Genomic DNA, 24,387 nt, shown 5'->3' with positions numbered 1-24,387 from the left:
GATGTGTGGTCCTTTACATAGTCATATATAACCTAATACTTTTCATCCTATTAGTGTAAGGAATGCTATGGAAGGTAGATTGGTGACAATTAACAAAAGATGATTGATTATGAACATGCTGTTAGGGAGAAAAATTGGATCTCTGGGTATAAAGTTTTACTTTTTATGCAATTAATCAGCCACCCTAACAAACCCCGTTTATAGGCAGGTCTATATATATATATATATATATATATATATATATATATATATATTAGATTAAGATTATATCATCTATTAGTTTGAATGTGCCTTTGTAAAGTATGCCTTGTTTCTCTTGCCCTTTTGTACTGGGAGAAATATGGAATAGCTAGAAACTGACTGGATTACTCTGGTCTGAACTCAGATCACGTAGGGCTTGAATCGTTTAACAAATGAGCGATTAATGGCGGCTACACCACTGGGATCTCCTGATCAAACATCGCGGTCATACACCCTATTGTGGATATGGACTGTAGAATAGGACTGTGCTGTTTTCCCGAGGGTAACTTGTTCTGTTGATCAATATTTTGGATCAATAAGTGATAAAATATTTTGACTAGCTGGTCTATATTTTAATCACTCAGAGGTTATTTTATTCTCTGATGTCACCCCACCCAAAATTGCTAGTCCATTTAAGTTTTGTTATCCCTTGATTTGGCTTACCTTTGTTTTTTTTTAATTAACTGAAGCTCCATAGGGTCTTCTCGTCTTACTTTGTCATACCCGCCTCTTCAGGGAAAGGTCAATTTCACTGATTAAAAGTAAGAGAGAGTAAAACCCTCGAGTGGCCGTTCATACAATTCCGCATTTAGACAACAAATGATGATGCTGCCTTTGCAGGGTCCAGTCACTGTGGCCTTTACACCATGTCACTGGGCAAGCAGTACCTGTAACACCAGAAATGCCAGAGGAGATGCTTTTGGTAAACAGGTGGGGGCTGTGTTTGCCGAGTTTCTTTTACTTTTTTGAATCTTTCCTTGAATGCCTACTTGTGTTGGGTTAACAGTTAATGTAATAAATAATTGTTGGGTTGAATTTATTTTATTGTTAACTTTCGGTGATGATCTGTTCTAAGATTATGCAAGGAGAAATAATTCTTGTTCCTCATAATAACTGTAATACTTTTATGAATTAATAGATTAATGCAGTATTAGATTAGGAGTTAGTTTCTGTGATTGAAATTAAGATAAGTATATTGTTGAACCTGAAGGCTTTCTTAATTGGTGGCTGAATTTAGGCCAACTAGGGTATTGTTTGTACTCCCTCTCTAACGAAGGTTGTATCCTGTATCTAAAAGGCTGTACCTCTTTAGGGCTGGGTCTGGAGGAGGCAGGAGGCTGGACAAGTGTGGAGCTGGCTCTGGCCCAGAGGGATGAGCAAGAGACACCCGGCACCTGATGCCACACACAGCCGCAGCAGACATCACCAATCAGTCACGACATACTCGGCTGCAGAGCCCAGAGAGCCCCCCAGTCCTCAACAAGTTGCACATGGAAGCCACTCCCGGGCAGAGCAGGGGGCTGTGATGAACCCATTTGCCGCCCCCGCTCCCCTAAGACGTGCTCCAGGCCTCCTTTCCCCACTTACTCCTCCAGCTCCTCACTGTCCTCGGGACTCAGGCCTTCAAGGCCCGCCAGCAGGCTGGCTCCAGCACTTCTCCTTCCTTCCCATCGCCTCCCCTCTCTGCTCCCACTCTAGTTCCAGGGCAAGTTACCTGTGGCTCCTGAGTGCTGCTCCTTGGCCTGGAAGGGCCTTCCTTCACCCCATCCACCCTGTGCACTCCTACTTACCCTTCAAGACTCGACTCCAGTGATGCCTCCTCAGGAAGCCCTCCCTGATGCTCCATCTCCCCAGGCCTGCTCTGGGCCACCACTCTGCCTTCTGTCCACGTCCGTCACTGCCTGGAACCCTGCTGGGCCCCGTTCTGTGGTCTTCACGTGTACCCCAGCCCCTCAGGTGGGAAGGAAATTCTTAGGCTCAGGACAATGGAGCAGATTCCTGGACTGTGGTGACACTGCCCACCTCAGGAGAGGTCATTCTTTGGGCCTCTTCCAGCTGTGGCCCATTGCAGCTCAGCTGGAGCCAGGACACAGGGAGGCTGGCTCTGGGCTCAGTAGATCACAAGGTCGGCCTAGGGAAAAGGCACAGGGGGCCACACAGAGGGGCTCGGGACAAAACTCCAAGTCAACGATACCCTTGCTAAGGGCAGCAGGGGCCAAAGGCAGCTGCACAGGCCACAGGAAGTGCTGGCGAGTTTTTCGTCTGCTCAGAGAGTCCCAGGGCTGGATAGAAGGAACTCAGGAGGCCCATCTGAGGTGGAGGTCACCTCGGGGGCATGCAAGCAGAAGCTCAGGGTCCCATAGCAAGTGGAATCAGAAGAGGTGACCCTGAAACTCCTTGCGGCTCTAACATCTCCGAGTTGGAAGTCAGTCCTCTCTGTCACAACCTCTAGCTGCCCCCTCACAGGGCTGTGGCTCTCAAACACTGCTCCCAAGGCAAGTGGAGGCTGAGGGTGAAGGCAACCTCCTATCCGTGAGAACCGCTGTAGTCACGGCCTCCCACGAGGGGCTAAGGATGATGAGCAAGGGACAGAGGGACTGACCCACATGACTTTCCGTCAGATGCTGAACATGCTTGTGATTCACAGGGCCAATCAGTATCTGTCCTTCTCCTCCACTCCTCTCTCCCCAAAAGGACATGTCAGTGTTTACTATGACATCCACAGACACATCAAGGGCATCTGGAAAGAATCATGTGCACATCTGGAGAGTCAGGAAATGTGAAAACCAGTAATATCTGCATCCATGTGTGCAGATACCGACATCTATATACAGCTGTCACGTTCCTCCAGCAGCCCTGGAATACTCCACAATCATGCTGGCAGGTTTTGGCACATAGTAGCCAAATCAACTGGTGGTGTCCTCATGTGCCACCACTGCTGGGGTCTACCTTGAGATTGGGGGGAGGCAGGGTGCCATGCCCCATCTCACAAAAGTCTGGCTGGTGTCCAGGAGGGTCTCACAGCCTTCGACAATCATGCCCTCCATGGCTATGTTTTCCCGGATGCTCTCTGTCTCGTTTACTTCATTGTACGTTATTCTGCCGGGACAGAAAATGTCAGAGACAGGCTGCCCCCGTCTCTCAGGGAGAAGGGAATGCCGGGCCTCTGGCCAGACCTAGGAAGAAGGCTTGGCACCCAGGATTCTCAGGTGGAGCCTGTGGTCACAAAGGGGGAGAGAGCATGCATATTGAATGCCCGCTCTGCCAGGCACTCTATGGGCATGATCTCACATCATCCTTCTGATAGCCCAAGGAGACAGGTGTTGGAAATGGAAATGGGGATTAATAACTAGAAAGCAGGTCTGATTTAAAAGTTTGAACCACGTGGAACAGAGACGGCAAAACTGGGAGGACAGGAGTATAGGAAACAACCTTTCTTCATTACTCTGCCCCCCACACCACTACTGGCCTTATCTCCATCCATAGAACTCCACCTACCCATCCTTCCTCAGGGTCTTTGCACTTACTGTCTCCACCCGCCCCCCATTGCACGTTATATAGTTGCTTTCTTAATGTTTGGGTCCTGGAATGGCTTAGTTTTGGAGCACCTGGCAATCCAGCTGGCTCACGGAAAGTCTGACTCCAGTAGGCTCCAGCATGTCTGGGGGGAGCAAGACACACCTTGCCCCTTAATCTGAGAATAAGGACAACTCTCCTATTTGTCCTGTTATGACTGCCGCAACACCCCTCCTCCAGGAGGTGACGCCATTTAACTGCTTTTTAAAAATAGCATTGGTGGTGGGGCCGGCCCCGTGGCTTAGCGGTTAAGTGTGCACGCTCCGCTACTGGCTGCCCGGGTTCGGATCCCGGGCGCCCACCGACACGCCGCTTCTCTGGCCATGCTGAGGCCACGTCCCACATACAACAACTAGAAGGATGTGCAACTATGACATACAACTATCTACTGGGGCTTTGGGGGGAAAAAGGAGGAGGATTGGCAATAGATGTTAGCTCAGAGCCGGTCTTACTCAGCAAAAAAAAAAAAAAAGGATTAGCGTGGATGTTAGCTCAGGGCTGATCTTCCTCACAAAAAAAAAAATAGCATTGGTGGGAAAAGAGGCCTGTGAGTTGCAAACTTTGCTAAGAGCCTTGGTGGGTTTTCAGGAGTCTTAGGAAGATAGTAATTTTGTGGGGAGGAGCGTCTGGAGAAAGTACCCCACTTACTCCAAGAAAAGCACAAATGTCTTATTTGTCTGCTGATGCCTCAAATTCTACAACCACGACCAGATCACCAAGAGGGCTGTTTAATATGCATGGCTTCCAAAGTTCTCAAGTAGACACTGTCCAGTTTAACCCTCCCAGCAATGAGAGATGACACTGGTCGAGCTGGATCGGTGATTAACGACCTCAGCGTGATGAGCAAATTACTGGGCCTCTCTGACCCTCAGTTTGCTCGGTTGGAGTGAGGATGGAAGAGAAGGCATTTCACGTGCTGATCTCTGGCCCAACACACAGCAGGCGCTTGAGTAAAGGGCCGTGATCACTGTTGCTAGTATCACTGGTTGCAAAGGTGTTATTATTCAACTATTATTACCTGTTGTTTTCTGGTTATCAGACTGTGGCGTGGAAACGGGATCTCTTCCTTAGGAGCCTCATTCCCTCCCTCCCAGCAATGCTCTTCTCAGCAGCCGAGGCCCTAGCCGTCTTCTGGAAGGGACAGGGCACAGGGAGGCACCTTTCAAGGATATGCTAGTTCCCTGGATAGGGATTCATTTTTGGAGGTTAGCAAAGGTAAGCAGAACCATTTCTTTTGACGAGGGTGGGGATTTTGCTGAGGAGGGCTGTATTTGCTACAAACAAGGGGGCGATCCCACAGTAGCAACACTAGTTTCACCGTTAGACAAGTGCCAGCCCCGGCTGGGGTTTGTGCTGAGAGCCACACCGTCCACGCAGCTGGGGAGGAGTTCCCAGGGCCACGGTCTGCCGAGGGAGCTGGAATTGACGACCTGGGTTACAGTGAGCCCAAGAGATGAGGTTCAGGAGAAAAAGCGGAACAAAGGCCAGAGGTAGGAGAGAGTCAGCCCCAGGGGAGGAGTGTTTCTGAGCACAACCAGGGAGGGTTTGTTATCTGATGGCTTCCTGCTGGGCTGGGAGCTTTCCTCAGTCCCCCAAGGGAGGGAGAGAGGAGGATGAAAGGGCTGCTGTCAGGGCTATAGGAAAACCCTCTTCTGTGCCTCTAGGGTTGTGTTCAGGCCAGATGCAGGTGATCAGGTGATCAGATGAGTAGGCTTCGGGAAAGGGGATCAGGATCTTAGGATAAAGTCCTTGGCACCCATGTGCCTTCCTTGCTACGGCACGCACCGGGACAGGGCATCCCACAGGGATGAGGAGTCTCGTTGTAGTCCCAAGTCTTCTCCTTGGGGAAGTGTGCAGGATTTGGCTCCTTGGGGCACGAGAGGACTGGGGTCTCCACCTCACAATGGTTTTTGTTAGTCTGCAAACACACTCTGATTACATCTGCTCCCTGAATGAACCTCCACTCCATGGCCTGTGCCCTGCCCTAGTCCAGCCTGGTCCTCCCTCTGCCCAGCTGGGAGACGTGGCCCTACTGGCTGCCTTTTGCTGGACTCGGGAAGCCATTTAGGGCACTGAGTGGTTGGCAGGGCTGGGGACTGGACCCCACATGCTGCAGACCGACCCTCCTTTGCAGCTTCTGGCAGCCCATCATTGAGTATGAGGCTGCTCATCATCTCTTGGCCTCCATAAGGTGCAGACCCCAGGGCTTAGCTCTTGGTACGTACCTCGTTCCTGCCTAAACCTACTCCTTTGGTGATCTCATCAGTCTTGTGACTTTAAATACCATCTCTGAGCTGATGGCTCCTGAATGGCTCACTCCCTTACACTCCAGACTCAAACGCCCTCCTCCATCTTGTCCTCTCCACCACTGTTGTCCATCTCAAGCTCAACATGCCCTCAGTCAAGCTTCAGTGAAGCAAGAAAGACTCCCCCTCCACACCTGCCCAGCCTGCCAGTTTTTCCATCTCGGTTAGCAGCAACTCCAACCTTCTGCTTGCTCAGCTAAAAACTCTCGAATCACTCTTGACTCCCATCTTCTCTCTCCCCACATCTAATGCATCAGAAACTCCTGTCGGTTCCATCTTCAAAACACACCCAAAATCTGAACCTCCTCCTCACCTCCACTGCCACCACCTGGTGCCGGCCACCGTCAGCTGCTGCCTGGGCTGTTGTAGGCGCCTCCTCCCTGGTCCCCCTGCTTCTGCCCTGGCAGAGGAAGGTTCCCCCTGGGCTTTGGAGACTGAATGAGGGGCAACAGAGGGGCCTTGACCAGAGGGCTGGGGCCTCTGACACTGGACAAGTCATGGGTTTGTCCATCCATGACACTGCCTGCTGTGATGCAGCCTTGGGCACATGAAGGCCCGTTACCCAGGACCCCCTCTGGGGCTCCTATATCACAGGTTGTGAGACATTGACACTGGAGAACAGAGGAAGTTGGCAGAGTGCCTGCGAGTCCCTGGGTGGATCCCTGTTTTGGCAGGTTGGCCCACGTGAGTGCCCAGGGCCCTTCCTTGAACCCCATCTGTGTCAGGGACAGCACACCACCCACACCATCGCACCAACTGCCCCCTAGTCTTGAGCTGTGAACTCCTCAGATTGCTGGGGGACCCTGCTTCCAGGTGGAACAGGCTGGGGGTGCCCCAACACCCACCTCTTCGGATCCTAACCTGAACATGAGATTTTAGCATCTGGGGCTCAGGAAACTCCCACTGGGGAGCATCCTTAGCCCTGGCCTGTCCACTGGTGGGGGCACCCGGGAGCCGGGCTCACCCAGACAGCTCCCCCAGTTTACCCCTGGCGTCCTCGAGTCTGTTGGCTCTATGTGCTAGTGAAAAGTGGGCCAGGAGTTTGTTCAGTGTCAGAATGTGCGTGGGAATCTGCGGCAGGGAGAAGCAGGGGGACAGGGACAGAGGCAAGGATGGGGAAGGTCAGAGGGACAGGGAGACAGAGGCAAGGAGAGAGACAGTGATGAAGTAAGTCTGAGAGAAAACAGCAATGTAGAGAGGGAGAGAGAGTGACCAAGTGGACGGAGAATGGTTCTCTCAGCTCCCAACTCTCCTATGAGCAGGGCTGAGGACGGACACCAACAACACTTCTGATCTCAGACTCTAATGTGGAGGCTCTTCCAGGGTCTTGTCTGGGGCAAGAGCCCAGATCTTAAGGCTCTAAGCCAGCAGGAGAAAGGGCCTGGTGGTGGGCTCAGGACTAGGAGCTCCCCCTCACCTTCCCACACTGCCTGCTCTGTGGAGCTGGACAGGCCTGCCATCGGCTGGGTCAGGGGCTGGCTCTAACCCCATTCTCCAGGCAGCCCAGAGCTGGGGCCTGTTAGGGCCTGGGATCTCCCGGCCATGGCCGCATGGTGCCCGGAGCTGTGGCTTGCTCCCAGCTGGGGCCCTCACTGCCATGGACCCCCAGAAGGCTCCCAAGGTATGTGCCCTCAAGGACAGGGCTAGGTGCCAGCTGGAACATGGGGTCAGTGAGGAAGATCTCCAGAACTCTCTCCTTGCAGTCAGTTTGGCCTCATAGTGCTTCAGTAGCTTGTCAAAGTCACTGTTCTGCTTGCAGTGGGCCAGGATCTGCAGGCTGTACTGGTGGCTGGAGACCAACTCCTGATAGAAATTGACCATGGGCAGCAGGATGTCTAATGGGTCTGCACGAGGAGTGGCTCCACAAGCCCTTGGTCACCCAACCCCACCCACAGAGGTCAAGACCAAGTTCAGAGCTCCCACCCAGAGACACCCTTGCCTTTGGGGATGACTCTGGCACCACTGCCCTATCCAGGGCCAGATAGGTGGCCCCAGGCATCAGGACACCATCAGAGTCACAGATCTTTATAGAGATGGGGTCCCGACTAGTCTGTGTCCTGTGTATTGGAAGGTCGGAGAGGGCTGTTGTGGGTGCTCTGGTGTGCCTCGCCGCCTGAAGGGTCTGAAAGCCACCCAGCTCCGGAGTTTTGGGGGTTCAGCTGAGGCCTCTGTGGTCACTGAATTGCAGCTCCACATCCCCCTCAGCCCTGGCTCCTCCAAGAGACCTCCCACCCAGAGTGCCCCACCAGTGACAGAAGTGACCCATCTAAGGTCATAAAGTGAATCAGTAGCTGGCCTGGAACCAGGTCTCCTGAGTCCTCCATTCCAGGGCTTCCCTCCACAAGACATGCCCTCCCGAGTCACGTCCCTTCAGCTGTGTGTCCATTTATCCACATGTCCCTGTCCTTCCATGCCTCCCCAGGTTCAGCAACTTGGATCTGCTGCTGGCCTGCTCTGTCCCAACCACTTGGAAACACAATACCCTGCCTTCCAGCCCCCGAAAGCCCAGCCAATCTCCCCAAACCTGCCCTTCAGTACTTGATTGGCAGGGATGGGTCCACTGAAACCTCTGCTTATAAACTCCATTAAAGAAAAACATGCCTCCTTTGCGATAAACTCTAAGTGGGAGCTTACACAGGGCATTCCACTACCCAAGGGACGGCACCTTCAACCACGCCACTACAGGAAGTGCAGACCTCGTCTTTCTAGGGCCGCTTCCCATTGTGACCTTGGGGAAAAGCAGGGCTCTCTGACTTAGGGAAGTGAACAGCAAAATGTCACACTCAGTGTGGGAGAGGCGCGATGCAGGGGTCCTGCTGTGCAGCCCTCGGGGCCGTCAGGGCGGTGCAGCCAGCTCGGAGAGCAGTGACGCAGGATGGAAGGAGTGGGAGCCTTGACCGTGCTTCTACCCATTGTTTCAGTCGTTCTACTTTTGGAAACCTGTCCCAAGGAAACGCTCTCTCATATGAACATTTCAGATGCAGAGATGAGTGTTTCTAGTAACAAAAATTTGCAACAACTTTAAGAGCCAATGATGGGAGATGGCTGCATGGATGATGGCATGCTCACAGGTACTGGAGCATCATACAGCCATCAAAAAGCATACTTTCAGCATGAGAAAACACTTGTGCTATAATGTTAAGTAAAAAAACAAACATATCAAGATTCAAATTCAGCATTCATATATGTGACGTTATGTAAATAAAGCGGGGGGAAAAAAACCTAAGGTCTGTGCATAGAAAAAAATTTGAAGAAAACACAACAAAGTGTTTACAGTGGTTATCTTTGGAAAGGAGAACTATGGTTGATATAGCTTTTAACATTTTCTGCTTCTCTAGATTGTCAAATTTTCTGAAATGGGTTCATATATATAATTTTTAAAAGGGAAAAGTAGATAAGGAACTAAAAATATATTGCTTCCTCCTAGAAAAATAGCTTTTGCCGACTTGTCTTTCCTCTTCTGCTCCCTCTGAGGGATTCTGTGTGTTTTTAAGGGGCCGCTGTTACACCCCGAGAGGATGGAAGTGCCGCCAGCCTGGAGGAGTGGGCCCTGGAGAGGGACTTCTCAGATGGATTTCAATGCAGGTGGGTCTGGAGACCTCTGCCAGGGCTGCCTGCTCACCCAAGCCCCAGTGGGCCAGCTGGAGATGCAGGTCTTCAGGCCTTGGTAAAGATCTGGTGCAAACACCAGATGGCCTCACTGACAGAGGAGCCACAGGGTAAGCTCCGGCGACGGAGTTCCTGCCCCTCCAAAGCCTCGCCCAAGTCCAGCAGAGCTGAGGGGACTAGGGAGAGGACAGGGGCTGCCACCACCGGTGGGACTCGAGCAACCTTTCTCAAGTGACACCTTATGGGAAAACCCCATCAGCGGGATGGACTATGTAACTTGTGGCCCAGTGCAGAGAAAATATGCAGGACCCCTTCTTAAAAAATGACAAAATTTCAAGATGGTGACAGCAGAGCACTAAATCAAACATAGATTTTTCTAAACATGGATCACACGCCCCAGAAGCTGGCAGAGGATGGCAGCTGCTCTTGCTGCCAGCCTTCCTGGCACCCTCAGTGTCCACCTGCTGCGGTGACCCTAAGGGATCTTAGAGGAACTCAGGGCTCTGGAGAATTCAGAGGAAATGCCACTGATGATGTGAAAAGAGCTAGGGCTTGAGACCCACGCAGAGCAGGCTCAAATCCACCTTATCCTGCTTCTCAGCTGTGGGACCTCCAGCAAGATGCCTAACATCTCTGAACCTCAGGTCTTCCCTGTAAAATATGAAGGTGAAATGACGTCACCCCTGTAAGGGGACAATTTGAGGGCCTGGTACAGAGAAGTTGCTCAGTAAATGCTAGCTCTCGACCACCCCCTTTTGGGGGGACAACTTAGAAAAGTAAAAACACCCAGATTCTCCCATGCACGTGCCCTGTCACCACCTAAAGAGCCCTGGGTATCATGCCTTCTCACTGGCAGCTTAGCACCAGGTTGGGTAATGGGCCTCTGAGCGCTCCTGGCAGCCACATTTGCCGTGGCTCCCCTCCCAGCATCCTCTTCCCCGCCCATGGTCCCAAGCCAGCCAGCTCCAGAACACAGCCTGAGTCTCCTCTCCCAGGATGAGCTGTAAGGATGCCAGAGAGACTTCTGCTACTTCATGCAGCCCCCTCTCCTCCCAACTGTTCCTCCTCTGTCCTTGTTCATCACCCTCAGCTCCTACCACCGTGGAGACTTGGGAACCACCCCACTGTGTCTCGGTTTGAGCTGAACGACAGAGGGAAAGCCAAAGGGACTCTGTCATGCACCCCATTTGTGGACAGGAAAACAGGCCCAGAGAGAAAGAGTTAACCCCCCTGGGAGTCAGGGCAGCCCCAGCCTAGGAGCCTGTCCTCACATCCCTGCAGTGGTATCTCTCTTTCTCTGCCACATCAGATGCCCCTCCCTACTGCCATACTCCACGGGTGCTCTCTGCTCCCTCCCTCTGTGATGACCCAGCACTTTGGCTGTTGGAGGCACCTGGTGCTTTCCTCTTCTGTGAGCTGTCACAGGGGGCTGTCTCCTCTCCTAGCAGTTTTTGCCCTGAGGGCAAACCCCCACCCTGAGTTCTCACTCTCTCAGTACAACAAGAGCAGGGGCGGAACGTGCTGAGTGGACACAGAGACACCCTTGAGCTGTGTGGCACACGTCCAAAGATAGTAGCTCAGGAAATCACAAACATGCCACAGAGCCAGCTCCCCTCCCTTTCCAGGGCATGTGGCTTTGTCCCCTCAAGGCCACTTGCTGAACCACAGGATGAATGGGCTCTGATTGAAGGAATCGAGCACTTTGAAAGCAAAATGGGACAGTTACCCACTCTCCACTTCCGGGTTGCTAAAAGTACCCCAGCCTGTGCTTGAAGAGAGGCTGAAAATATCTAATGGAGAAATATTCAGTGCCAATGCAGGCTTTTCTATTTTTTCCATTCTCTGAGAACCTAGGCACATGAAATAATGGCTGTTCTTGGATCTGAACTCTAAAGAACTAAGGGACTCACACACAGGCTCATGGAGAGCTCAGAGACACGTGGATGCCCAACTAGCACCCTCACTGCCCTGATTTCATCACCCCCATGCCAGTCTGCTCTCTTTGCCAGTTCTGGGATTTGCACGTGGTATCCTTTTCTCTTTAGGATTGTGGGGTATGTGTGTGGGAGTGTGTGTGTGGGTAAATGTAGTCTGTATGTAAAACTGATGGCGCTCTTCTCAGAGGCATCTACAGGACATCTATTCCCCAGGGACAAGAGCAAAAACCAGATGCAGTCAGGTGAGACGCTCTGCTCCCTACACAGGCAACACAGGCAGTCTGGGAGTCTGATTTAAGGATTGGGCTGGGTGGGCAAAGCTCTGGAGAGCTGTGAGCCTGGGGACCCTGCAGAAGCCTTGGGCTACGGCCCACCCCTGCTAGAAGCCAATGTCAGGATGGTAGCAGGAACCTCTGAGCTCACAGAGCCAACCTTTCCCTTATCCTGCTGGTCCCTTCTGAGGATGCATTTGCTTTGGATCTAGGTTGGCTTGGCTGACATCCAAGACCTGCTCAGTTGACCCTTGTCAGCGATGACAATGGACAGTTGGGAATTTGGCTTATTATCCCAACTCACTGGCTAGAGTCTAGCTCTGGCTACCCAACCTGGCTCAATGTCTGGCGTCTCAGCTGAGCCCTGCCCACTTGCCGCCCCACAGTCTGGCCTTCTTGGCCCATCAGAGGTAAACCCTCATTTGCCACATCCCTTGGCTGCACTGCTCGTTGGCTCCTGCCCCACCACAATGCCCTCTCTGGAGACAGTGTCTTTAATCCAGAATGCATTTAGTCAGTGCAGTCATTGATGGAGGAATTAGTCTATGTTTTCTCTCCTTTGTTAGCAGTCAAGGTTTTGCTAAAGATCTCTGTATTTCTTGTTTTTCAAACAGCTGCCACACAACTCAGTTCTCTCTCCTCCCTTCTCCATTCCCTCTGGCCTCTTCCAAGCCTAAGAGATGCCCATCTCTGTCTCCCTTTGTGCCAATGCTGTCAGCATGTCCTGATGCAGTTCGTGTGGTGGGCACCATGCTGGGCATGGGTGAGACACAGCCAGAGGTGGATAAGTCAGATCCCTTCACTGGAGGAGCTTCCAGCCTAAGAAAGGGGTCAGAAACCCACAGAGGTAACTTATACTCCAACAAGGTGAGGCCAGAACAGAGGGGTGCCCCTACTGCAGTGGGAGGGTCTCACCATGGAATCCACAAGCGCTACCCAGAGGTTTTGAAGGACAAAACAGGAGCCCAATTGGTCTGGCCCCGTGGTGTGGCAGTTAAGTGCATGAGCTCCGCTGCTGGCGGCCCAGGATCCAAACTGATGCACCGCTCGTCAGGCCATGCTGTGGTTGTCTCCAATATAAATGTGGAGGAAAATGGGCACAGATATTAGCCCAGGGCCAGTCTTCCTCAGCAAAAAGTGGAGGACTGGCATGGATGTTAGCTCAGGGCTGATCTTCCTCACAAAAAATAAAAAGAAGGAACTCAACATGTGTGCTAGAGTATAGAAGGAATTGGAGCAGAGGGGCTGATGTGAACAAAGATGCAGAGTACAACAGGGTGTTGAGTGCAGGGCTGCAGGGGTGGGGATGGCAGGAGGAACATGGGAAACAGGACTCAAGGCATAGAGTGAGCCCTGCAGAGGGGCTGCCTGGGGAGGGGTCAAGGTGGCCCTCTCCATGTCAAAGTTGGTTTGTAAACCTGATCCCAAGGCTACAGTTTTACCTTGAACTCTGAACTAAAGATCTCTGCAGTTTCTTGCAGAGTCAGCCTTCCAGGATTCTGAGTGCTCCCAAGCCAGGAAAATACCACGACCATCTCTAAACTCCGACCCTGCCCTTTAGGGCTGCTTGAGCAGTTCCAACTTACTTCCAATCATAAATGGGAGAAAAATAGCTATTAAAACAATGAAATGGTGCCTAACTGAGGATTCTAGAGGAGGGGAGGATTCTTCGCAGAAGAGGATGCTCCCTTTGTTTTAGATGGTCCTTGGAGCTTTTTGGTTACAAAAGATGAAGCCCAAGAGGACTCTTTAGATGGGAGAGAAGAGACTGAGCAGAGCTGGACAGTTTTGCTTAATAACTTTGCTTTTGTTTGGGTGTGATCTCCCCTTACCTCTAGGGAGAGTTGGCTGCTGGTGGGGGCTCTGGGAGTAGAGGGTATAGAGGGACTAGAGACAAGGTAGTGTCCTCGATGTCTGACCTGTGCACAGCCTGCTAAGAACGGCCTAATGCCTGGTTTAAGGCTCTGCTGTTGTTGCCTTGAAATTCTTAAGAGCCCTGCATTTTCAATTTGCACTGGACCCAGCAAAATGTTTAGCTGATCCTGAAAAAAGGTGTAGACAAGGGTATATTGGTTAAAGATTAATTACCAGCTCTCTGAAAGAAAAACTCTGACTGGTAGCACTGGCCAATTTCCATGCTGTAAACATTCCTACCTTGGCCCATTTTAAGCTACCAAAGTGTGAATAACAAGCTTGCAAGATTCTTGAAAATTTCACAACCGACTTGCAAGTTGGTGTGAGCCAGCTCCAGCACATCACTGGATGTAAGGCGAGGGTCTTGGCAGATAAAGGGATTATGAACACCCCCCCCACCACCACCAAAATGGCAGTTGGGAGAGTATGGAGAGAGGCCAGCGTGCGGAGAGGAGGTCAGCAAGAAATCCCTGTAGCAGGAAAGGCTGAGTGACAGGAGGGCAAGGATGTCTTCTATTCAGCTTTCAGTTGTTTTCTGTTTCAGTACTGGAAACCCCCTCGACTGTATCTAAGCCTTTCACAAAGTCTGGTCCATACTTGGCCCATGTTGGGGGCTTTGGGAGTGAAGGAGGAGCCAGTTGGGTGTCATTAGAGCTTTCCTGGATACTCTGGTTCTCCTCCTGGGACACGGCAGGACTGTACTGCCCAGGCCCCTGAAGTCGGGTGTGGTCATGTGACTCGCTTTGTCCAATAAAACGTGAGCAGAGTTGTCAGGCATCATTTGCCATGTTGCTTCCCCTGCCCTGGGACTGGTGAATTTCCTGATGGTGGGACCCCTGTCAGCCTGTGTCCCTGACTCTGAGTGAGAATGTTGTGGAGCAGAACACACAGTGGACACACAGGGTGAGAGAGAAAGCAATCTTTGTTGTTTTAAGCCTCTGAGACTTGGGGGCTGTTTGTAATTGCAGCAGAATCTAGCTCCACCTGACGGACACATGGAGCGACCACAAGGGGGTAAGGAGCAGTCAAGACTGAGTGGAGACTGGCACTGTGAAAGGTGATACAAGAAGCCAGGAGAGCAGAATTGGAAGCCAGATGTGGCCAGGAAAATGGAAGACCCTGAAAATCCTCAGGAATACGTGGGATGGGGCTTGAGGGAGTTTTCTGGCTATCAGGTGGACCCTGAGAGCTTGAGGTCAGCCAGGTGACACAGTGGTTCCTGAATATGCACCTTTTATATGGCCCGTCTCCCCAGCAAGGAAGGAATAATGTGTGTGGCAGGCACAGGCCATGGATCTACAGCCAGGAGACCCAAGGTTGAGCCTGGGTTCCAGCACTGGAAGTGACCTTGGAGTGACCTTGGATAAGTCCTTTCCTCTTCTGTGGACCTCTCAGTTCTCAGATCCCTCCCAGCTCTGACGTTCTATGACCCTCTGTCTTTGTCATGGGCATCACTCATCACTTACTTGGCTCCTCAGCACCTCCTGCCTACCTGATGGCCTGCTTCCTGGGAAATGGGCTCTGTTTCACCTTCCTGGAGCCCCTCCAGAGCACACAGGTGCCCTCTGCTCTGCAAAGTGTGTGTGTCTGTGTGTGTATGTGAGAGTGAGAGAGAGTGAGAGAGTGAGGGAGTGAGAGAGAGAGAAAGACTACAGCCAGAAAGTTTTACCAAGCTGATCTTGCAAAGTCTTACTTAGGGGCCGGCCCCATGGCTTAGTGGTTAAGTGCACCCGCTCCGCTACTGTCGGCCCGAGTTCGGATCCCGAGCGCGCACTGACGCACTGTTCGTCCGGCCATGCTGAGGCAGCGTCCCACATACGACAACTAGAAGGATGTGCAACTGTGATATACATTTATTTACTGGGGCTTTAGGGAGAAAAAGGAGGACTGGCAATATATGTTAGCTCAGGGCCGGTCTTCCTCAGCAAAAAGAGGAAGATTGGCATGAATGTTAGCTCAGGGCTGATCTTCCTCACACACACACAAAAAGTCTCACTTAAAAAAATTGTTTTCCCTGGAGAGTAATGTACTCAGTTGGAAACGTTGCTCCAAATTCCCATTACAAAGGCCTCTGCTGCCACGCTGACACACAAACACTTTCACCAAAACTGACCAGTTTTGTGCCCCCAGCACCAGAGAGGGCCCTGCCCTTTGCACCCACCCCTTCTCTTGCCTACCAACCCCCGAAAACGTTCAAGGCCATATGCGACTTGAACCCATACCTTCTTTGGCCATAAAATGACTCGTTTTCTACCTGGGTTCACACTGCAAGCTCTATTATGGTGCCAGTCACACTCTACCACAATCAGACCTTAATGCTTGAAACTTCCATCTCTTTACTGCCTCCCACAGAACCTGATGTCCATTCATTCATCAAGTCCTTACAGAGTACCTACTATGTGCAACACAGAAGGGACAAGTGATAAAGGACACACCTGCCCACCAGACCAGGTGAGGGACAGACACCTGAGGAGCCGGCTCTGCCATGGCATGCTGAGGGTGGGAAAGCTGTGGCAGCAGGGGTCATGGAACACATTCTGGGATGAGAGTCCCCAGGAGGAGGCATTTGAGCTTGGTAAGATTCCACCAGGCAGGGAAGCGTGGGAGTGGCAGGGGCACTCCAAACAGAAGCCCCAGCATATGCAAAGGCCAAGGTGTGCACAGCTCATGACCAGAGAGCACTGGCTGGAGCCCTGAGTGATGGGGTAAGAGGAGCCTGGGGAAGAGGATGAGGCAGTGGTCAGCTGATCTTAGGCAGTTAGTGAACGAGTGAGTGAGTGAATGACACCCTTGATCATGAAGCCACTAACCTGGTACTGGTCCCTAGACCTATTCCTTTGTCCCTAACAAGGACTCAGCTTGATTTCAGGGATATGTGTAGGGCTAGGATAGATCTCAGAATGAACCAGATGGTTTAGACACGGGACAAGCCCCCATCCCAGGACCCACTAGTAGTGTGGCAAGACTGGCAAGGAGACACGCAGACCTGGGTTCTAGTCCTGGCTCTGCCACCTCCCAGCTGTGTGAGCTTGGGCAGGTGCCTTGAGTTCTCTGAGCCTGCTTCCTCGTTCCATCCTACGAGGGTGGTTATGGGGACTGACAAATAAAGCATCTCTGACAGTGCCTGCTGCAGTGTAGAGGAGGTGTGTGGAATCTGAAACTTTTGTTCAAGCTGAAGTTTCAAGCTGATGTGACCATTAGTTTAGGGCTTGGCAGCGGCACCATAAGGTGGAATTGGAAACTTCAGATCTTTGAACATTCCAGGCAGAGCTGGCTTCAAGGGCGTGTGATGGGGTCCTATGCTCAGAAGGCCCCATGCTTGGGGCTTCAAGTTCTGCAGTTGCAACCTTGAAGTTATTATTTCTCTTTGAATTTGTTTTCATGAGAAACATCTGATGGAACAATGGAGCACACCCCAGGGGCTTGGAGCCTCAGCCCTCATGTGTTGCTGCCTCCTGCTGCCTCCCTGGGATGGTTTCTCAGCTGCTCGCTCCCCACACGCCGGCACCCCAGAACCCATGACCTCCTCTATCCTCTGTCTGGGAGCAAATGGGTGGAGTCAGCCAGGAAGACTCACATTCCAGAGTGAGTCACTCTCCACCCTCTGAAGGGGCCTTGGGGTAGGTGTAGACAGGACGGGTGCAGTGCACACCCGATCGTGTCTCAGGGCAGGGCAAGGAGACAATGCCTGGGCACTAGGTGGGTGACTCAGCAGGGACATCTTGCCCAACCCTCATCTAAGTACCAAGTGTATCATGGCACAGAGTTTAGAGGAGGTTGGAGATTGATATTGGGGAGTCTCCTGCCTGCCATGGGTGGGTTGGTGGTCTGTGAGAAGCGGAGATCGACTTCCCCGACTCCACCCAGGGCCTTGCATCAGGTCCTACAAATCATGCAGCTAACCCTGGTTAGATCTGTTTCCATTTTCCCATCCTCAGCTCAGAGTCCACGGTCCCTATGTGATGTGGCCAAATTGCTCTGAATATCTGGTGCGCACTGGTGAGATGAGGGGGGAGAGACAATCAGATCATTCAGCGCTGGGGTAGACAACTGGTGAGGGGCGTCTAAGGGACAGAGAGCCAGCACCTCCCAAGCTTTAATGTAAATGGCAATCGACTGGGATGTTGTGAAAGTGCAGATTCTGATTCCGGAGGTCTGGGCAGGGCCTGGATTCTGCATCTCTAACATGCTCTTTCTTCATGGACCACAATTTGAGTAGTGAAGTTCTAGAAGGCTTAACCTAGGAACAGCGTGGCCTCCAGACCAATGCCTGGCGAGCCCCTGTAGGAGCTCTTATGACAGGCAGAGGGAACGACTGCTTAGAACTGAGCCAGCAGCCCACACTATGATGACTTACCAGGAACTCTGTGTCCCCGGACACTTCAGCTGATAATGTGGGAATGCTTAGTCAATGTGGTCATCAGCAGAGTAACTAAAAACTCGCCCATAAATAACCTCACTCAATCCTCACAATCTTGTCAGGCAAGTATAAAAAGGCTGCTTTATAGATGAAGGAATGGAGGCACAGAGGACGGGGGGATGTACTCTAGGTTGCAACTGTCAAGTGGCAGAAGTAGGATCTGAACTCAGATCTGACTAAGGCCCTTCCCACTCTGCCAGCATCACTAAATTTAAGTTTGGAGGCTGGCATAGCTGTGACTGGAAGCTGGTCCCCCTGCCCGTCATGTGCCCCCTGGTGCTCCCTGCAGGAGCCCAGAGTGTGAGGTGTTGGCCCTGTGCCTTGGGCCCCCTGGCCAGCCTCCTCTGCACCCCTAGCCAGCAGTCACTTCTGCCTTCAGTCACTCGATATTGATCTCCCCATCCTCGATCTGCTGCCGTAGCTGCTTGGTCACTGTCTTCTTGTCTCCACGATCTGCAGCAGGTGCAGGTACTTCTGCATCAGCATTTCACGCTCCCTGGCCAGGGTCTGGTAGCTGTGGACAGACATAAGTGGCAAGACACTGTCTTCTTGTCCCCCAGAGATCCAAGCAGAAATGAGGCTCCCCCACTGACTGCAATTAGAAGATCCTGACTCCCAGACATGGTGAACAGGGCCTTGACCTGGCTGCAGTGCTGTTACCGACTGCTCTGGCCCCTTCTCCAACTCCTGTCTCACACTCTGACCTCTAGTTCCTCTAACTGATCCTGTTCTCTCCCCTCCCCCTCCAATCCACCCCCTGTGCCTTTGTACAGGCTCACTCTCTTGTTAAGGGGAATGGATCCGGTGACTTTAAGTTAAAGTCAATGCTCAAATGGAACAACAAAGCCTAGATGACAGCACATCTGTTTACAACACGGTTCACTGAATATTTTGAGTCCACTGTTGAGACCTACCACTCAGAGAAAGAGATTCCTTTCAAAATATGACTGCTCACTGGCAAGTGCTGTTGTTCCCATGGAGAGACTGATGCTGGTGTGTGCCCCCCTCCACACACGCACCGAAGTTCGGAAAAGTCTTATGACTCACATAGTAGAGGTCTCCGAGGAGAGCAGGGCCAGAATCTCAAGCAGCTCTGAAATGGCTTGAGAGAGCAAGGAAAGTGGCCTGGCCTGGTCTTTTATTGTGGTTGGAGGTTTTAAAGAAAAATTATTTAATGACACTTGTCAAAGTCGGTAAGGCATATTTTATTCAGAACCACTGTGATACGCAGAGACCACCGTGATGGGATTCACAGTAGGGGAGAAATGAGATTGGGCTCGACTCTGAATGCAGCATGGGCAAGTGGGAATTCATGGCCAGGCAGCATGGTGGGGTTCAGGGGATGGAAAATTACTAAGAGAAAAAACAAGAGTTGGGGTTTCTGGCTAACCTGACCTAACAGGATTCTTACCAACGAGAGGCCAGAGTGATCAGACACCACCTGAGGGATGGTGGAGGAGGAGGAGGAGCCTGAGCAGATCTCGATGGTGATCAGACATACGGGTGGGGGTTCTGGTTAAACCGACTTAGCAAGATTCTTTCTAAAACTGGATTTTACAAGGAAGTGCACAGACAGGCCTACCAGAAGGTTCAGGAGCCTGACTAAAGTTTGGTCAAAGCAAGAAATCTTTGCCAGGGCTGAGACCAGGGTAAGAGTTCTGCGTACAGACAGGGATTGTGTGGTTGGATCCGAAGCCAATGCCAGAGAAGGGAGACACTGAACTTGTTCCTCAGCTTGTCCAGGTGTGGAACCGAGGGGAAGAGGGAGAGGAGAGGCGTAAGCTGTCAGCACACATCCAAAAGTGTGGAGAGCAAACATGCGTACAAAAATATGCATTCACAATGGCTTGTTTTTATAGAAAGAAACACCAACAGCAACCTCAAGAATGATCAAAACTATGTACTGGGGGTGGCTGGAGTAACAGCGCTGGAGGGGACCCAGAAATGTTGGTAGTGACTCCTCTGAAGTTAGACTTTTCTATTTTACAGATTTATCTAATATAAACAGAAATTTACACATACCATGTTTTCCCATTTCACAGTCTTTCTTTAATTTTAACTTCTGTACATAGGAAACCATTCTAAGATTTAATTCCTTTAGCACACTAACGGTTACAAAACAGTAACCATATGAAATGACATTTTCATATTTCTCGCTAACTACAAGGACAAGCTGCATCCTAGTTTGTCTTCCACTGTGTCTCACACAGGCAGGATTTTCAGGAATCAGTGGCATATTATAATGCAATAGGCGTTTGGGTTTAGCTCCTTAAACATAGTAGGATTAGTTTGATTAGTTTTCTCCACATCAATTAAAATAGAAATTCCATTACTTTAGCTTTTTAAATCTCAATGTACTCTAGGGACATGCACACGCAAACAATGATGTAAAAACGAAAAACGCACCTGAAAACTTCAACACATTCGTTTCACACCTTAAGATTCTCTTGCATAAAAAGAACAAAAATTCTCTTTAGTTCCACAATTTTCTTGCCTTATTGACATTATATCTCTCCATCAATTCACATTTTTCAGCCCAAGAAACTCAAAATGTTATTTCTCATACAGGAAATAAAATTACAAAGAGCTAGGGGAAACCAGAAACATAGGGCTGCACTGTTCAATCCATACAGGAATCCAAAGCAAAGAAACACAAATATTGGGATCAGCACAGATAAGCAGCCTGCTTCCCACAGGACAGAAGGAAAGCCACATGCAGAAAGTTAAACACATTCTAAAATCTCCTGGTGGAGACAGAAGCCCTGGAGTGGGTCAGTTCATGGTGCAGGAGGGTGGGGACACATGAGCAGCCACAGGAATGCACTCTGGGAGCTCACACACCCTCCTCTGCCTGGGGAGGAAGAGAAGGGCTCCCTCTCTCAGCTTCCACTCTCACAAGTGAGGAGACTCTCGACAGGATGCAGTTTAAGGTTGTGACTCAAATGAACCCTAAATTCATAAACCCTAATCCAGACACAGAACTCCTGACATTCACAGACTTTCTCAATGTGCACAAATTACCCTATGCAGGCACCTACTCTGTGGGTGCAAAACTCCACCCTGTGTGTAGACATAGGCCCAAGGAGAGCACAGGGACAACCTCAGGAAGGGCAGCAACTCCCTCCCCCTGTGCAGGTGCCTTCCCAGCTTTCCAGGGCTCTGCAGCTTCTCTCAGCAGAAAGACTCCTTCTGTGGTGGATATGAGCAGAGAGGACATGCAGCAAGAAGGTGTGGCCCTCAAGTACTTCCCTGCGCAGGCTCAAGGGGGGCTTAGCTTAGAGACCCCAGGCCTCTGCTCCCAGTCACGTTGCTTTCGGCTACAGTGATCTTGTAAATGGCACAACCCAGTGCTTGAAGAATCCAGCAAATTCACACAAACCTACACTTTAATGGAAAGGAGAGAAGAAAGTTGTAAAGCATTTTTCTAGTTCAACAAGAAAAGCCACATGTATTTATTACTTTCAGAAAATAATGTTAATTAACTGTTGTTTCCATGGCGAGACACTGTTTTATAAACAATTAAATCATACTTAACACTTGCTGATCAAGTGTAAGCCCTGGAATTCCAGTTGAAAACACTGTATCCCAAAGAAAAGAACAGAACTAACAATATGACTACACACGCTCAGGGGAGGCAGAAAGGGAAACAAGAATTTTTAACACATTCAATGTAATAGTAGAATCTTTTATTTTTTCTGAAATTTACCTATTTCTTGCCTCTTTGGAAATATTTTGTACTGCTTTTCAAGCCCACTGATTACATAAACTTTAACTTTTGAAAACCTGAGGCTCAACTAAGTGAGTAAATCTTTTCAAGGTGACAAACCCAGGGAGGGGCAGTGCTGACAGGCCAGAACACCCAAGAAAGTTTGCACAGAGGAACCTCCACTCCAAGACCTTCCCGTAGGATGTCTGTGCCAGGAGAGAGCCTGGGAGGGGCACAGGGACTTCATATGACAGATTCCAGGTGGCCATTCTCTGCTCTCCTCTCGTGGAAAAGAGCCACAGACAAAATATAAATCTCACAGTCAACTCAGCCAAAAGCAAACTCCCAACAGCTCCCCACCAAGCAGGACAGCCCCCAGCCTCCCCAGCTGAGTTTCTTATTTCTTAGCTCAGGCCATAAACTCAGCACTGACTTCAACTCCCCCCTCCCCAGCCCTCACCATTTCCCATCTGTACACAGTACTACTGTCTCGATCTCCAAACACACCCAGAATTCAACCTCCTCTCTCCACCCTGACCTAAGCCTCCAAGGCCTCTTGCCTGGCTTCTTGGAACAGCCTCCTAACTGATCTCCTTGCCTCTGCCCTGGCCCCTCTGTAGTATATTCTCAACAGAACAGCCAGATCAAGTCTGCTAACCTTTTGTCCAGCCATGTTACTCCTTCTCTCAAAACCTTCCAAATGGTCACCATCTCATTCAGAATAAACGCCCAAGTCCTCACTATGACCAACAAGGCCCCATGATTGGGCCCAAGCCACCACTCTGCCTTCAGCTCCTGCTGCCCTCACCGGCTGTGCCCTGGCCACACTGGCCTCCTTACTGCTTCCAGAGCAGGCCACTTGCCTTTCCTCCTACACTGCTTTTGGGCCTTGTTCAAAACCTACCTCTGCAGTGAGACGTTTCCTGGCCCTCCTGGCTACAACACCATCTCCCTCCAGCCTGGCACACAGCACTCTCCCACAGGAGTCACACCATTGGTGTCACATCTAGAACATCACCCAGGGCACGCTTTTTGTGTTTTGTTCACTTCTCTGGCCCCAGGGTCTAGAACAATGCGTGACACAAACCTTGCACTCAATAAGAAATGTAGCTTAACGAGTGGATGACTGTAAAAACAACAAGGAACTGCCTAACACTTGGGCAAGGAAGGCCAAATCTGTAAGAACACCAGGGGCCAGGGGAGGCTGGTCCATTTATCAGCCCTAAAAGGACGCACAGCATCATGTTAGAAAGAAAACTCCCCACCATATCCTACAAATACCATACATCTTTTTAGCAGCATCAACAGAGCCCTTCAAATGTAAACACCTTTTCTACTTTGAAGCAGCCTTCAGTGTCCCATTACCGCTCATCACATGCCTACCGCTAACTTTAACATGATAACTTTCAGATCTAAGGTAATATGACTGACATTAAACTGTGATTTCTACCTTACCCAAGTCTCTCTTGGGAATGATTGTAGGTATGCAAGCAGTAATAACCTGAGAACAGATGGAGAAGTAAATAATTCTATTCCTTCCCCCACCATGTGCCCCAGCAAACAGTACAACACAGTCTGATTCTTTGTCTTTTTTAAACAAACTTCACCAGAAATACATCTGCTGAACATGCTCCTTTGGAATTCAGGGCTACTGTTTCCTTCAGACACCTAACGCATTTAAGTGTCCAGATGCCACAAACCATTGAAATATTGCTCACATGTCTACCGTACAGTTCCCAAACTGAGATTTCAGTAAACTTACGTTGCAGCTGCCAGGAAAAGAAAAAGGAAGCAAAAACAATGCCATCTGCGATGACAAGTGGAATTAAACCAAATGAAAGTTTTCCTTTACAGATGCAGGGATACTTGAAAGCAAATCACTCCTTACAAGGAGTGAGGGAACTAAAATTGCTGTGGGAAGAAAAAGAGAGCCTGTGTACAAATGCTTTCAAGGCAACTTGCAAAATTCCAAATTATCTTGCCAGCAAAGATTAATGCACTGTCTCCTCTGGAGCAGAAGTGTGCTGGTGATGGTGGCCAGGGCAGGCCACCCCAAGATGCACCACTCTGGTATGTGGATTATTTTGAGCTGAAGACAATAAAGAGTCAGGAGACTCAGGAAGAACATTTGCTTTTCCCCTCCAAAACTGCCTAAAGAATTTAACATAGAAGACCTGTTTCAGGAAGGAGCCAATATCATATGATGGCTGTAATATGATGTAAAATAGATGTTACAATAGGATTGGCACCAACAAGCCCATTTTATCAAAATTTCTGCCTCTTCCTGGTCACATTCTCTATAGCTTGCCCTCAAAAGAGTTGTCAGACAAACATTTGTATTTCTATTTCCATGTGAATTGTCTTCTTCCCTGTAAAATCCCAAACCACTACCCCTCCAACACCTTCCACGCCTTTAGCTACAGTACAATACTTAAGCAAGCAGCTTAGACAGAATGACGAGCTGCTCATTTCCGAGTTTCTCACATGTATACATGTTATTAAACTTGGTATTATTTTCTCCTGCTAACCTGTCTTTTAATCATTTGGGCAGCCATAAGATCCTTAAGGGAAAGAGCAGAGGAGGATTCTCCCTCCTGCCCAACACTAGCATTGACCAAAGCACCAA

General features: G+C 50.3%; 1 long non-coding RNA gene across 2 annotated transcripts in view; it reads left to right on the top strand.

Moving 5' to 3' along the window:
* LOC131401910 (uncharacterized) overlaps window positions 1–24,387 on the top strand; it is a 215,292-nt gene that overhangs the window by 57,474 nt on the left and 133,431 nt on the right. The gene's annotated exons all lie outside the window — the stretch shown is intronic.

The sequence above is a fragment of the Diceros bicornis genome (assembly GCF_020826845.1).
Source record: "Diceros bicornis minor isolate mBicDic1 chromosome 22 unlocalized genomic scaffold, mDicBic1.mat.cur SUPER_22_unloc_1, whole genome shotgun sequence".
Taxonomy (NCBI): domain Eukaryota; kingdom Metazoa; phylum Chordata; class Mammalia; order Perissodactyla; family Rhinocerotidae; genus Diceros; species Diceros bicornis.
The sequence above is the reverse complement of the archived record's forward strand: the minus strand, read 5'-3'. Positions and strand labels throughout refer to the sequence as shown.